The 12778-nt window shown below is 47.9% G+C and overlaps 1 protein-coding gene across 1 annotated transcript in view; it reads right to left on the bottom strand.

The window, feature by feature from the left end:
* The window catches only part of COL5A3 (collagen type V alpha 3 chain), a 307612-nt gene that overhangs the window by 139492 nt on the left and 155342 nt on the right, over positions 1 to 12778 (bottom strand). The gene's annotated exons all lie outside the window — the stretch shown is intronic.

Here is a 12778-nt window from a genome sequence, read left to right as displayed (position 1 = left end):
GAAGAACCACCTCATCCAACAAACCTACAACCTGCACTAACCCTCAGTCACTGTACCACCTCAGGACCAGCTTTACCCTCACCTACTGTATCCTCCCCCTCTTATCTCCTGTATCCTCCCCCCTTATCTCCTCTTCCCACAATCGCATACAAGATTTCCTCCATGCCTAACCCATACTCTGTGCGCCAACATAAGAGACTCTCGCCTACCATGGAAACCTTCAGAAGGAACCTGAAGAACCACCTCATCCAACAAGCCTACAACCTGCACTAACCCTCAGTCCACTATACCACCTCATGACCAGCTCTACCCTTATCTACTGTATCCTCACTCTTCCCTGTAGACTGTGAGCCCTTGTGGGCAGGGACCTCTCTCCTCCTATATCAGTCTGTGCCATGTATTGTTCATGATTATTCTACTTGTCTATGTATGCCCCTTTTCACATGTGAAGCCAGATGGAATAAATGGCGCTATAATATTAAATAATACTGTATAAAGATTTTTGTTTTGCCGACACTGTGATAATAATAATAATTGATTGCTAAAACTATTTGGCTTCATCCTCTCCTTTCCAATTATGTGCAGATGTAGCAGAACCGAGGATGTAATTTATTATTACTCAGTGTGATATCCCAATAACTAGTTCTCCACAAGTTCAGTCTGTAGAATTAGTCATATGTTCTATGTATCACTTCCATATGTGTGAGGATGAAATATTAGACAACATGGAATATTACAGAACATGGAATATCAGATGTGAGGCGCTGGCTGCGGACTGAAGACTATTGGACCAATGGACGTAGAGCGGAACCCACGGCTCTCGGGGATTTGGACTTTTTCCAGTACGTCGATTTAATTGTTGTGGGGTTTTTTTTAGATATTTTTATTGCTCATAAGTTTAAGGTGCACAATAAAATGTTAATGGATTGGGCGGGGTGCCGTTGGAGACACAGTTTACATGCACACATGCCATGCTCAGGCCAGGGATGAGATTGGTAATTAGAGTAAAGCAATCATTCCGTTACTCTCGTTAGTGTCACAAGGGTCCTCAATTAAGCCATTGTTCTCCTGGCCACAAGTCCCATTATGTAAATGAGGATAGAAGACCCAGTGGAGCCATCGCAACAGTGGGTCTCACATGCAGTCCCAAGAAAAAACCTCCACCAATGCACTGTTATCATTGGGGTAATTGTTTCCTGGGGGCTAGGCTCACACTCGTAGTGCAGCTTCAGGTACTGGGACATTGATGAGGGTTTTGGGGGTCATTTCCAGCTAGAGTTGGATCCACGCGCTACGGTAGTGGTATACATCATCTGGAGGAGCATAGGCTGTGACTGAAAACCATACTGGCGGGAGATACAAAAGCTGTGGGCCAACCAAAGGTTGGGAGACAATAGATATCGCATGGTAGGAGGCAGTAGAATCCCAGTTTAGGATCTCATGGACTGGGGTATCTCATTATGGCCATCTACCCATAGTTGCTGTAAGACCATGGATGGAAGAATAAAAATAACTGGATCATTAACCTGCCTAGGTGATTAATACAACCCACAACATCCTCACATCAGAGAACTTGGAATATTAGAGAATATGGGATAATATAGGATGTGGAATATTAGAACACTTTGCATACTACAGAATATTGAATTTGAGAGAATCTGGAATATTAGAGAATATGAAATATTAGAGAACATGGGATATTAAAGAGATGGGGACATTAGAGAATATGGAACATTAGAGAATCTGGACTATTAGAAAACATGGGATATTAAACTACATGGGATATTAGGAGACTATGGAACATTAAAGAGCATGGAAAATTAGAAAATATAGAATATTAGAGAGCATGGGATATTAGAGAATCTCATCAGTGATTGAAATTGAATTGGTACTGGCAGTCCCATATCTACACTTCAATATCATAGTCCGAAAACAATCCTACATACTGTTCCTAACATATACCATATAGTGACAGTTATCCTTACATTATACCATACAGTATACCAAAATGATTGGAGGAGCTGAAGGCAGACACAGACATAGAGAAGGGAGGAGGGAGAAGCTGGAGGCAGACACAGACATAGAGAAGGGAGGAGAGAGAAGCTGGAGGCAGAGACAGACATAGAGAAGGGAGGAGGGAGAAGCTGGAGGCAGACACAGACATAGAGAAGGGAGGAGGGAGAAGCTGGAGGCAGACACAGACATAGAGAAGGAGGGAGAAGCTAGAGGCAGACACAGACATAGAGAAGGGAGGAGGGAGGAGCTGGAGGCAGACATAGACATAGAGAAAGAGGGAAAAGCTGGAGGCAGACACAGACAGAGAGAAGGGAGGAGGGAGGAGCTGGAGGCAGACATAGACATAGAGAAAGAGGGAAAAGCTGGAGGCAGACACAGACATAGAGAAGGGAGGAGGGAGGAGCTGGAGGCAGACATAGACATAGAGAAAGAGGGAGGAGCTGGAGGCAGACATAGACATAGAGAAAGAGGGAAAAGCTGCAGGCAGACACAGACATAGAGAAGGGAGGAGGGAGGAGTTGGAGGCAGACATAGAGAAAGAGGGAAAAGCTGGAGGCAGACACAGACATAGAGAAGGGAGGAGGGAGGAGCTGGAGGCAGACATAGACATAGAGAAAGAGGGAGGAGCTGGAGGCAGACATAGACATAGAGAAGGAGGGAAAAGCTGCAGGCAGACACAGACATAGAGAAGGGAGGAGGGAGGAGCTGGAGGCAGACACAGACATAGAGAAAGAGGGAAAAGCTGGAGGCAGACACAGACATAGAGAAGGGAGGAGGGAGGAGCTGGAGGCAGACACAGACATAGAGAAGGGAGGAGGGAGGAGCTGGAGGCAGACACAGACATAGAGAAGGGAGGAGGGAGGAGCTGGAGGCAGACACAGACATAGAGAAGGGAGGAGGGAGGAGCTGGAGGCAGACACAGACATAGAGAAGGGAGGAGGGAGAAGCTGGAGGCAGACACAGACATAGAGAAGGGAGGCGGGAGAAGCTGGAGGCAGACACAGACATAGAGAAGGGAGGAGGGAGAAGCTGGAGGCAGACACAGACATAGAGAAGGGAGGAGGGAAGAGCTGGAGGCAGACACAGACATAGAGAAGGGAGGAGGGAGGAGCTGGAGGCAGACACAGACATAGAGAAGGGAGGAGGGAGGAGCTGGAGGCAGACACAGACATAGAGAAAGAGGGAAAAGCTGGAGGCAGACACAGACATAGAGAAGGGAGGAGGGAGGAGCTGGAGGCAGACACAGACATAGAGAAGGGAGGCGGGAGAAGCTGGAGGCAGACACAGACATAGAGAAGGGAGGAGGGAGAAGCTGGAGGCAGACACAGACATAGAGAAGGGAGGAGGGAGGAGCTGGAGGCAGACACAGACATAGAGAAGGGAGGAGGGAGGAGCTGGAGGCAGACACAGACATAGAGAAGGGAGGAGGGAGGAGCTGGAGGCAGACACAGACATAGAGAAGGGAGGAGCTGGAGGCAGACACAGACATAGAGAAAGAGGGAAAAGCTGGAGGCAGACACAGACATAGAGAAGGGAGGAGGGAGGAGCTGGAGGCAGACACAGACATAGAGAAGGGAGGAGGGAGGAGCTGGAGGCAGACACAGACATAGAGAAGGGAGGAGGGAGAAGCTGGAGGCAGACACAGACATAGAGAAGGGAGGAGGGAGAAGCTGGAGGCAGACACAGACATAGAGAAGGGAGGAGGGAGGAGCTGGAGGCAGACACAGACAGAGAAGGGAGGAGGGAGGAGCTGGAGGCAGACACAGACATAGAGAAGGGAGGAGGGAGAAGCTGGAGGCAGACACAGACATAGAGAAGGGAGGAGGGAGAAGCTGGAGGCAGACACAGACATAGAGAAGGGAGGAGGGCGAAGCTGGAGACAGACACAGACATAGAGAAGGGAGGAGGGAGAAGCTGGAGGCAGACACAGACATAGAGAAGGGAGGAGGGAGAAGCTGGAGGCAGACACAGACATAGAGAAGGAGGGAGAAGCTACAGGCAGACATAGACATAGAGAAGGAGGGAAAAGCTGCAGGCAGACACAGACATAGAGAAGGGAGGAGCTGGAGGCAGACACAGACATAGAGAAAGAGGGAAAAGCTGGAGGCAGACACAGACATAGAAAAGGGAGGAGGGAGGAGCTGGAGGCAGACACAGACATAGAGAAGGGAGGAGGGAGGAGCTGGAGGCAGACACAGACATAGAGAAGGAGGGAGAAGCTAGAGGCAGACACAGACATAGAGAAGGGAGGAGGGAGAAGCTGGAGGCAGACACAGACAGAGAGAAGGAGGGAAAAGCTGGAGGCAGACACAGACATAGAGAAGGGAGGAGGGAGGAGCTGGAGGCAGACATAGACATAGAGAAAGAGGGAAAAGCTGGAGGCAGACACAGACATAGAGAAGGGAGGAGGGAGGAGCTGGAGGCAGACATAGACATAGAGAAGGAGGGAAAAGCTGCGGGCAGACACAGACATAGAGAAGGGAGGAGCTGGAGGCAGACATAGACATAGAGAAGGGAGGAGGGAGGAGCTGGAGGCAGACATAGACATAGAGAAATAGGGAAAAGCTGGAGGCAGACACAGACATAGAGAAGGGAGGAGGGAGAAGCAGAAAAAGCTGGAGGCAGACACAGACATAGAGAAGGGAGGAGGGAGAATCTGGAGGCAGACACAGACATAGAGAAGGGAGGAGGGAGACGCTGGAGGCAGACACAGAAATAGAGGAAGGAGGACCCAGATACAGAGGAGAGAGGAGCTGGAGGCTGACACGGACATAGAGAAGGGAGGAGCTGGAGGCCAACACAGGCATAGAGGAGGAAGGACCTGGAGGCAGACGCAGACATAGGAGAAGGAGGGAGGAGCTGAAGGCAGACACAGGCATAGAGGAGGGAGGACCCAGAGGCAGACACAGACATGGAGAAGGGAGGAGGGGAGAAGCTGGAGGCAGACAGAGGAGGGAGGAGCTAGAGGCAGATACAGACATTAAGGAGGGAGGAGGGAGAAGCTGGAGGCAGACACAGATATAGAGAAGGGAGGAGGGAGGAGCTGGAGGCAGACACAGACATAGAGAAGGGAGGAGGGAGAAGCTGGAGGCAGACATAGAGAAGGGAGAAGCTGGAGGCAGACACAGACATAGAGAAGGGAGGAGGGAGGAGCTGGAGGCAGACAGACATAGAGAAGGGAGGAGGGAGAAGCTGGAGTCAGACACAGACATAGAGAAGGGAGGAGGGAGAACCTGGAGGAAAACACAGATATAGAGAAGGGAGGAGGGAGAAGCTGCAGGCAGACACAGATATAGAGAAGGGAGGAGGGAGAAGCTGGAGTCAGACACAGACATAGAGAAGGGAGGAGGGAGAAGCTGGAGGCAGACACAGACATAGAGAAGGGAGGAGGGAGAAGCAGAAAAAGCTGGAGTCAGACACAGACATAGAGAAGGGAGGAGGGAGAAGCTGGAGGCAGACACAGACATAGAGAAGGGAGGAGGGAGACGCTGGAGGCAGACACAGAAATAGAGGAAGGAGGACCCAGATACAGAGGAGAGAGGAGCTGGAGGCTGACACAGACATAGAGAAGGGAGGAGCTGGAGGCCAACACAGGCATAGAGGAGGAAGGACTTGGAGGCAGACGCAGACATAGGAGAAGGAGGGAGGAGCTTAAGGCAGACACAGGCATAGAGGAGGGAGGACCCAGAGGCAGACACAGACATGGAGAAGGGAGGAGGGAGAAGCTGGAGGCAGACAGAGGAGGGAGGAGCTAGAGGCAGATACAGACATTAAGGAGGGAGGAGCTAGAGGCAGACACAGACATAGAAAGGAGGGAGTAGCTAAAAGTAGACACAACCAGAGGAGGGAGGAGCTGGAGGCAGACATAGACATAGAGGAGGGAGAAGCTAGGGTCAGACACAGACATAGAGAGGCGTGAGGAGCTAAAAGCAGACACAGCCAAAGGAGGGAAGAGCTAGAGGCAGACACAGACATAGAGGAGGGAGGAGCTAGAGGCAGATACAGATATAGAAAAGGGAGGAGCTCGGGGCAGAACCAGACATAGAGGAGGGAGAAGGGGAGAAGCTACAGGCAGACATATGGGAAGCAGCAGCTAGAAGCAGACACAGAAATAGAGGCAGACACAGGCTTAGAGGGGAGGGATGAGATGGAGACTAATATTGATATAGAGTAGGGAGATGCTAGAGGCAGACACAGACATTCCGCTACAAGTTCTCCTGAAATGACAGTTACAGTTCTCCATAGAACTTTATGAACACTAACTGTTACCTCCCCTATCTCAGTAATGGCAAAGTCTATATTCATTGTAGACACATTTTACCAATGAATGTTGAGATAAATGATCAGCCAAGGAGGAGAAAGAAACATATTCCTTTGATAAGATATATCATGAAGTTTCTTATTTTCACTTGTGCTATTGATTTATGGAAAAATTAAAACAAAAAGTACTCTAAGTCTAATCTACTCCACACGCCAGGCTGCTGATTTTGCAGACAAACCTCATGTGCAAGACACTTCCCCAACCCTCCGCGTTCTGCTCCAGGTCCTGATCCTCCTGATGTGCTGTTCCCATACAAAGCAGCTGCAGCTGACAAACAGCATTGATTCGCCGTGGGCATTAAATTAAAAAAAACAAGGGTCTGGAAAATCGGAAATGAATCCAGAGCTGGACCTCGGCCATAGGAACAACTGAGTCTCACTCATTAACCCCAATCCTCACCAGAGAGACCTGCTCTTTAGAAGTTGACGTATTTTACCATCTAAGGAGGAGGATCATGTAACCAGGAGTGTCGTGACCACAGTTAACTCCTAACATTTGACCCTTCCCACTCATGTTACCTTCACAGACATTCAAGAAGCTGAGATATGAGGAGCTGTTTGGTGGGATTCTCACACTAGAGACCTAGTGGTGCCAACACCTAGCTAATCAGGTGGACAACTTTCTCTATGGAGGTGGTGGACATTTTATCATCCAATATGATCATTTAACTGCTGCCTCAAAATGTATATATAAATCTATCTTATCTACTCTGGAACTAGAGTATCATTACAAGAACTTGAATTTTTATTTTTATTTTTTTTTTTACATATAAGAGGGCGTGCCTAGAGATAGCCGAGTAGAAACCAGTCAAATGATTGCCTCAAACATCAACTCTAAAGGCCGCTTTACACGCTGCGACATCGCTAGCGATGTCACTAGTGATAGCACCCGCCCCCGTCGTTCGTGCGTCACGGGCAAATTGCTGCCCCTGGCGAACGATATCGCAGGTAAACGTCACACGTACTTACCTTCCTAACAACGTCGCTGTGGCCGGCGAACAACCTCTTTTTTAAGGAGGAGGTTCGTGCGGCATCACAGCGACGTCACACAGCGTCCCACCAATAGAAGCGGAGGGGCGGAGAGCAGCCGCATTAACGACACGCCCACCTCATTGGCGGTGGCCGCAGGAACGCTGTTGTTCGTCGTTCCCAGGGTGTCACACGTAGCGATGTGTGCTGCCTCAGGAACAACGAACAACCTGCGTCCAGAACGAGCAACGATATTTGGGAAATGAACGACGTGTCAACGATTTGAGTATTTTGGATTGTTAGCGGACGCTCGTAGATGTCTCACACAACAACATTGCTAACAAGGCCGGATGTGCGTGACGAATTCCGTGACTCCAGCGGTATCTCGTTAGCGATATCATTGCGTGTAAAGTGGTCTTTACTGGGGTTGTCTTCTGATTGACCTTTGGGATCCAGTAATATTTTAGAGCCTGAGCCCAGCAGAGCATCGTCTGATACTGTTGTGGGTCAGTTTATTCCTGACCTGTTTTCTCTCCAGGCCCAAAAATCAGCATTACCTTGAAGTTACAGATACATTTTTGATATTCATCCGAGGTCTTCCTGGAATTAATTCATATTTGTTACCCGATTCCATTCTTTTTGGAGAATCCAAGTCTGACTGCAAAATCGGCTTCTTAAAATTCAATGGAAAGATATATTGACTAAGGGGTACTTTACACGCTGCGACATCGCTAGCATTTGCTTGCGATGTCGAGCGCGATAGCACCCACCCCCGTCATACGGCCGATATGTGGTGCTCGCTGCCGTAGCGAACATTATCTCTACGGCAGCGTCTCACGCGCATACCTGCTCTGCGACGACGCTCTGGCCGCCGAACAATAATTCCTTCAAGGGGGAGGTGCGTTCGGCGTCATAGTGACGTCACGGCGGCGTCACTAAGCGGCCGGCCAATAGCAGAGGAGGGGCGGAGATGAGCGGGACAAACATCCCTCCCACCTCCTTCCTTCCTCATTGCCGGTGGACGCAGGTAAGGAGATGTTTGTCGTTCCAGCGGCGTCACATACAGCGATGTGTGCTGGTGCAGGAACGACAAACAACATCGTACCTTCAGCAGCACCGATATTAAGGAAATGAACAACGTGTCAACAAGCAACGATTTTGCACGTTTTTGCGCTCGTTGATCGTTGCTCATTTGTGTCACATGCTGCGATGTCGCTACCGGCGCCAGATGTGCGTCACTAACGGCGTGACCCCGACAATATATCGGCAGCGATGTCGCAGCGTGTAAAGCACCCTTAACAGTAGGGAAACAATACCATTAAAGTCTATGGAGCAAAGAAACAGTTCTCGAATAAGCCATAAAAGTCACCTTGGGAAATTTTCAATCAATGGAAACTTCTTTGCAATGATGCCCTTGGAGAAATGAAGTATTGCACATTTCTATTGAACTCAATAGTGTAATATACAGTATATGATGTGTCCTTAAGAGCAAGAGATGCTTTTTGAAGCCACTTTCTACTCATAAAGAAGTTCTCTATTTTTTTCTAAACCAGACAAAGGGGTTCTGCCTTGTACGACAACAATGACAGACAACTCTCAGGATAGGTCAAAGGGTTTAGCTGAAAAGTAACATTTGAACTTGGACCTTTGTTCCTATGGAGGGAAAATGCCTCAATGGCAATTAAGAAGCTACTGGTATTATAAATGGTCAATGTGAGGCCATGTTGTCACTGGTGTGTCATGGTTGACAGACAGTCCTGTGGTGTTTGGCTGTAGAAAGTCGCAGCGTTTGGCTACACAAACTGCTCCCTGATATTCTATTCTTCCTGCTGTAAATAGTATCCTATGTATCTTCTATGCTTTGGGTTAATCCCTTTCCTTTTAGGACTCTGCAGATATCGTCACTTTTCAGCTGTAAATTATCATTACCTCCCCCTGTGTCCGTAATACCCACATTTCCTCTTGGTGTTTGCTGGTGATAGAGTTATATTCCTATTCAGGCCTTGTATGCAAGCAGTTGGCTTGTATTCATCTGAAGAAACATTGTTGTTTGTTGCTGTACCCTCTCCCAGAGTCATCCTGGAGATAAGTAGTTCGTATACTTTCCCCTATGTAAGTTCTTTAGAACTTAATGGGGTTGACTAAGCGCTCATCACATCTGTTCCCTACTTAAGGCCCAGTTCAGGGTCCACCAGGGTCAGGTATCCTGCTCAGCACATAGGTGCGGATCCTATCTAGGGTGGTCAGGGGAGCCAGGGGTCTGCCTAAGGTTTGGTCAGGGGTCACCATCTCCCCTTCCCTAAACACAGTTTCCTTTCCCTTCCCTATCGCTGGGGGCGTGGTACTCCCCCCATACCTAGCATGACATTTAAGCATCGTAGAGGCTTCAGCGATCAAAAAAAAACCAGTAGCTATCGATTTGGAAAGTCTGGATAACCTTTTGAATATGGTTGTGTTTAATTAGAAAAATAAAACTTTTTTCTTCCAAAAACAGCTCACTTCCATGAAGCTGAGCAGCAATACCACGTATTACATATGTTCTTCTAATTTGGTGCAATCTCTTTGTTTGCTCCACTACATATATTTACCACATGCCGATTCATCTGCTTTTCGATCCACTATTACTTGCTGACCATTGCAGACTGCTCTCTTCTGTCCCTCCCTGCCTCTTCTTTTCCGAAATACTTGAAATCACCAGAGAGAAACTAAATTACTTATCTGGCGCTGGAGTCTTTGCACGCCTCAGTCAGACCACAGCCAACACGTAGGGTGGAGAGTGGGGGGGAGAGGCTCGGAGGCTGCTACACCCCTCATAGAAGAACCTTACTCTGGATTTTCCATACCCCCTAATAGTAGCTGTATAGTGGTATTTTCATATGATATCACAATATACATCAAGCAGTGAATGTCTACAGTGTTCTACAGGCCAGTTGGGTCTTTGGCTGATGGGTCTCATTGTGATGTCACCTCTGGCGCCACATTCGGCCCATAGCAGGGTTTAACAGTTCGTTTCCCTTTCATACTAGATGTATTTTTTTTTTTATTTTGTTGAAAAATGAATAAACTAAGGTTTTACCAGCCAAATAGGTCATTTTAAACCTCACTGGCTGCAAGTCATAAAGTCCATAGGCCAAACAAAAAAAAATACACAATCAGACGTCGTCCAGAACAGATGGAGAAGCAGCTGAAGGATGACCGTATTAATATGACTGTTATATTATTACTATACTATTTGTATGACTGTAGCACCGCATCGCTAGAAGCCATCTACAATACTGTACTTAAAGGGGTTTATGAAAGTTTTGACCGCCGGGACCCTAACAATCAGCACAATGAAAGGGATTCTACTCAGTCTCCTTCATTCTTTATGTAGGTATATGTGCCACGTCCTGCAGAACCCGATCAATATTGGCTGGACCCTATCTGATTAAATTTAGGTGTCGTATAGAGAAACTTATGCCTGTGAGAGGCGCTATTGTGGACCGCTGTTCCCCTCGCCTGACCCCCGAGCTCCGTGACCTCGGGAATCTGGTGACGTCACATCAAGTTCCAGATCACGTGACATCACCGCGGCCGGTCGCAGTCTTACTGAGTCACTGGGCTGTGGGCGGTGTTTCACTGCTCGGCACAGCCCAGAGTGTCTCCTGCTTGCAGTGCTCTGCTGTGAGGGAGGAGGGAGATGGGCTGTGATGAGCGGTGAAACACCGCCCACAGCCCATCACTCACGGACACTGCGGCTGGCCGCGGTGTCAGGAACTTGACGTGACATCACCGGATCCCCGAGGTCATGGAGCCCAGGGGTCAGGCATGGGGAACAGCGGTCTGCAATAGCGCCTCTCACAGGCACTATTGCCAACATAAGGTATTTGTTTACAATATGATATCGATCTAGAAAATAAGAAATATGAGTGAACCACCCCTTTAAAGCTTCTTGGCACAAATGCAAAACCTGTAAAAGAGCCCTATATACTATGTGCCATTTATAATACCTGTGAAATCTACTTCTTTTACTACATAGATATATTGTCTGTGCCTGGTCCTGCAGGTCCTGATCGGCAGGGGTTGGACCTTTACTGATCAAATTTAGACATCTTAAAGTGCACCAATCACAAGGATTTTTGTATACAATATAAGCTAAATCCAGTGCTATACTGGCACTATTAGGCTGATTCTATACACACCTGTAGTGGTCAGCTCGGATGTTTAGGTTTTGAAATTCAAGAAAGTAAAGTTTATAAAATCATCACCAGCTTTTTGATTGACAGCAGCTGAGGATCAGATCATATCTGGGGGGTGTGCAGAGTTATCCCCTCCCCCTGTTAAAATTAGCATAAGTATTATACAAACGATTCACTATTTTACTAGCAGGGCCTGTGGTGAGGTCATACACATGTGACCAGAATGGGCGGGGCCCCAGCCAACAAAGCTGATACCAGAAAGCAACATTTTTCTGTTGGCTGAGGCCCCGCCCCTTTTGGGGTCACATGGGTATGACCTCACACAGGTCCTGCTAGTGAAATAGTGAATCGTTTGTATAATACTTATGCTAATTTTAACAGGGGGAGGGGATAACTCTGCACACCCCCCAGATATGATCTGATCCTCAGCTGCTGTCACTCAAGAAGCTGATGATTTTATAAACTTTACTTTCTTGGATTTCAACACCTCAAACTCCGAGCTGACCACTAATGGTATGTATAGAAATCAGCCTGATAGTGCCAGTATAGCACTGGCTTTAGGTTATATACGAAAATCCTGGTGATTGGTTCCCTTTAAGGAGAGATATCAGTTGAAGCTTCTGGACCCAAATGCAAAATCAGTAACAGAGCCGTACATATGTGTCATTTATAATACTTGTGAAATCTTCTTTTCTTACATAGGTACATTGATCATGCTTGGTCCTGCAAGTCCTGATCGTCAGGGGTTGGACTTTTGGTAATTAATTTCACATATCTTATGGAGAGACATAATTTGAAGCTTCTGTGCCCAAAAGGCAACATCTGTAATAAAGCCCCACATATATTATGCCATTTATAATACTTGTGCAGTTCACTTCTTTTCTTACATAGGTATATGGTCCGTGCCTGGTCCTGCCAGTCCTGATCAGCAGGGGCAGAGGAGTAACTATATAAGGCTAAGTTCACATTTCCGTTAAATTGTATCAGTCACAATCCGCTGCTCTGGTAAACAACGGAATCCATTTAGCGGATTCCGTTGTTCCCATAGACTTGTATGAGCGGCGGATTGTGACTGATGATGCTGCGTTGCACCCTCCGCCCGACTGATCAGTCGTGGAACGACTGACCGCCGGGCGGGAGGAACACAGCATGTAACGTTTTTTGAGCAGCGTGATCCGTCGGATTTCTCTGCGCATGCTCTCTGGCTCCCTGCACACGTAACCAGCTGACTAGAGATATCGGTGTAACAGGTCAATAGCAGCCCGATAGGGTGTAGGCCTGTTACCCGATATTTA

The sequence above is a fragment of the Anomaloglossus baeobatrachus genome, chromosome 4, assembly GCF_048569485.1.
Source record: "Anomaloglossus baeobatrachus isolate aAnoBae1 chromosome 4, aAnoBae1.hap1, whole genome shotgun sequence".
Classification (NCBI taxonomy): domain Eukaryota; kingdom Metazoa; phylum Chordata; class Amphibia; order Anura; family Aromobatidae; genus Anomaloglossus; species Anomaloglossus baeobatrachus.
Note: the sequence above shows the minus strand (reverse complement) of the source record. Positions and strands in the feature narration are given on the sequence as shown.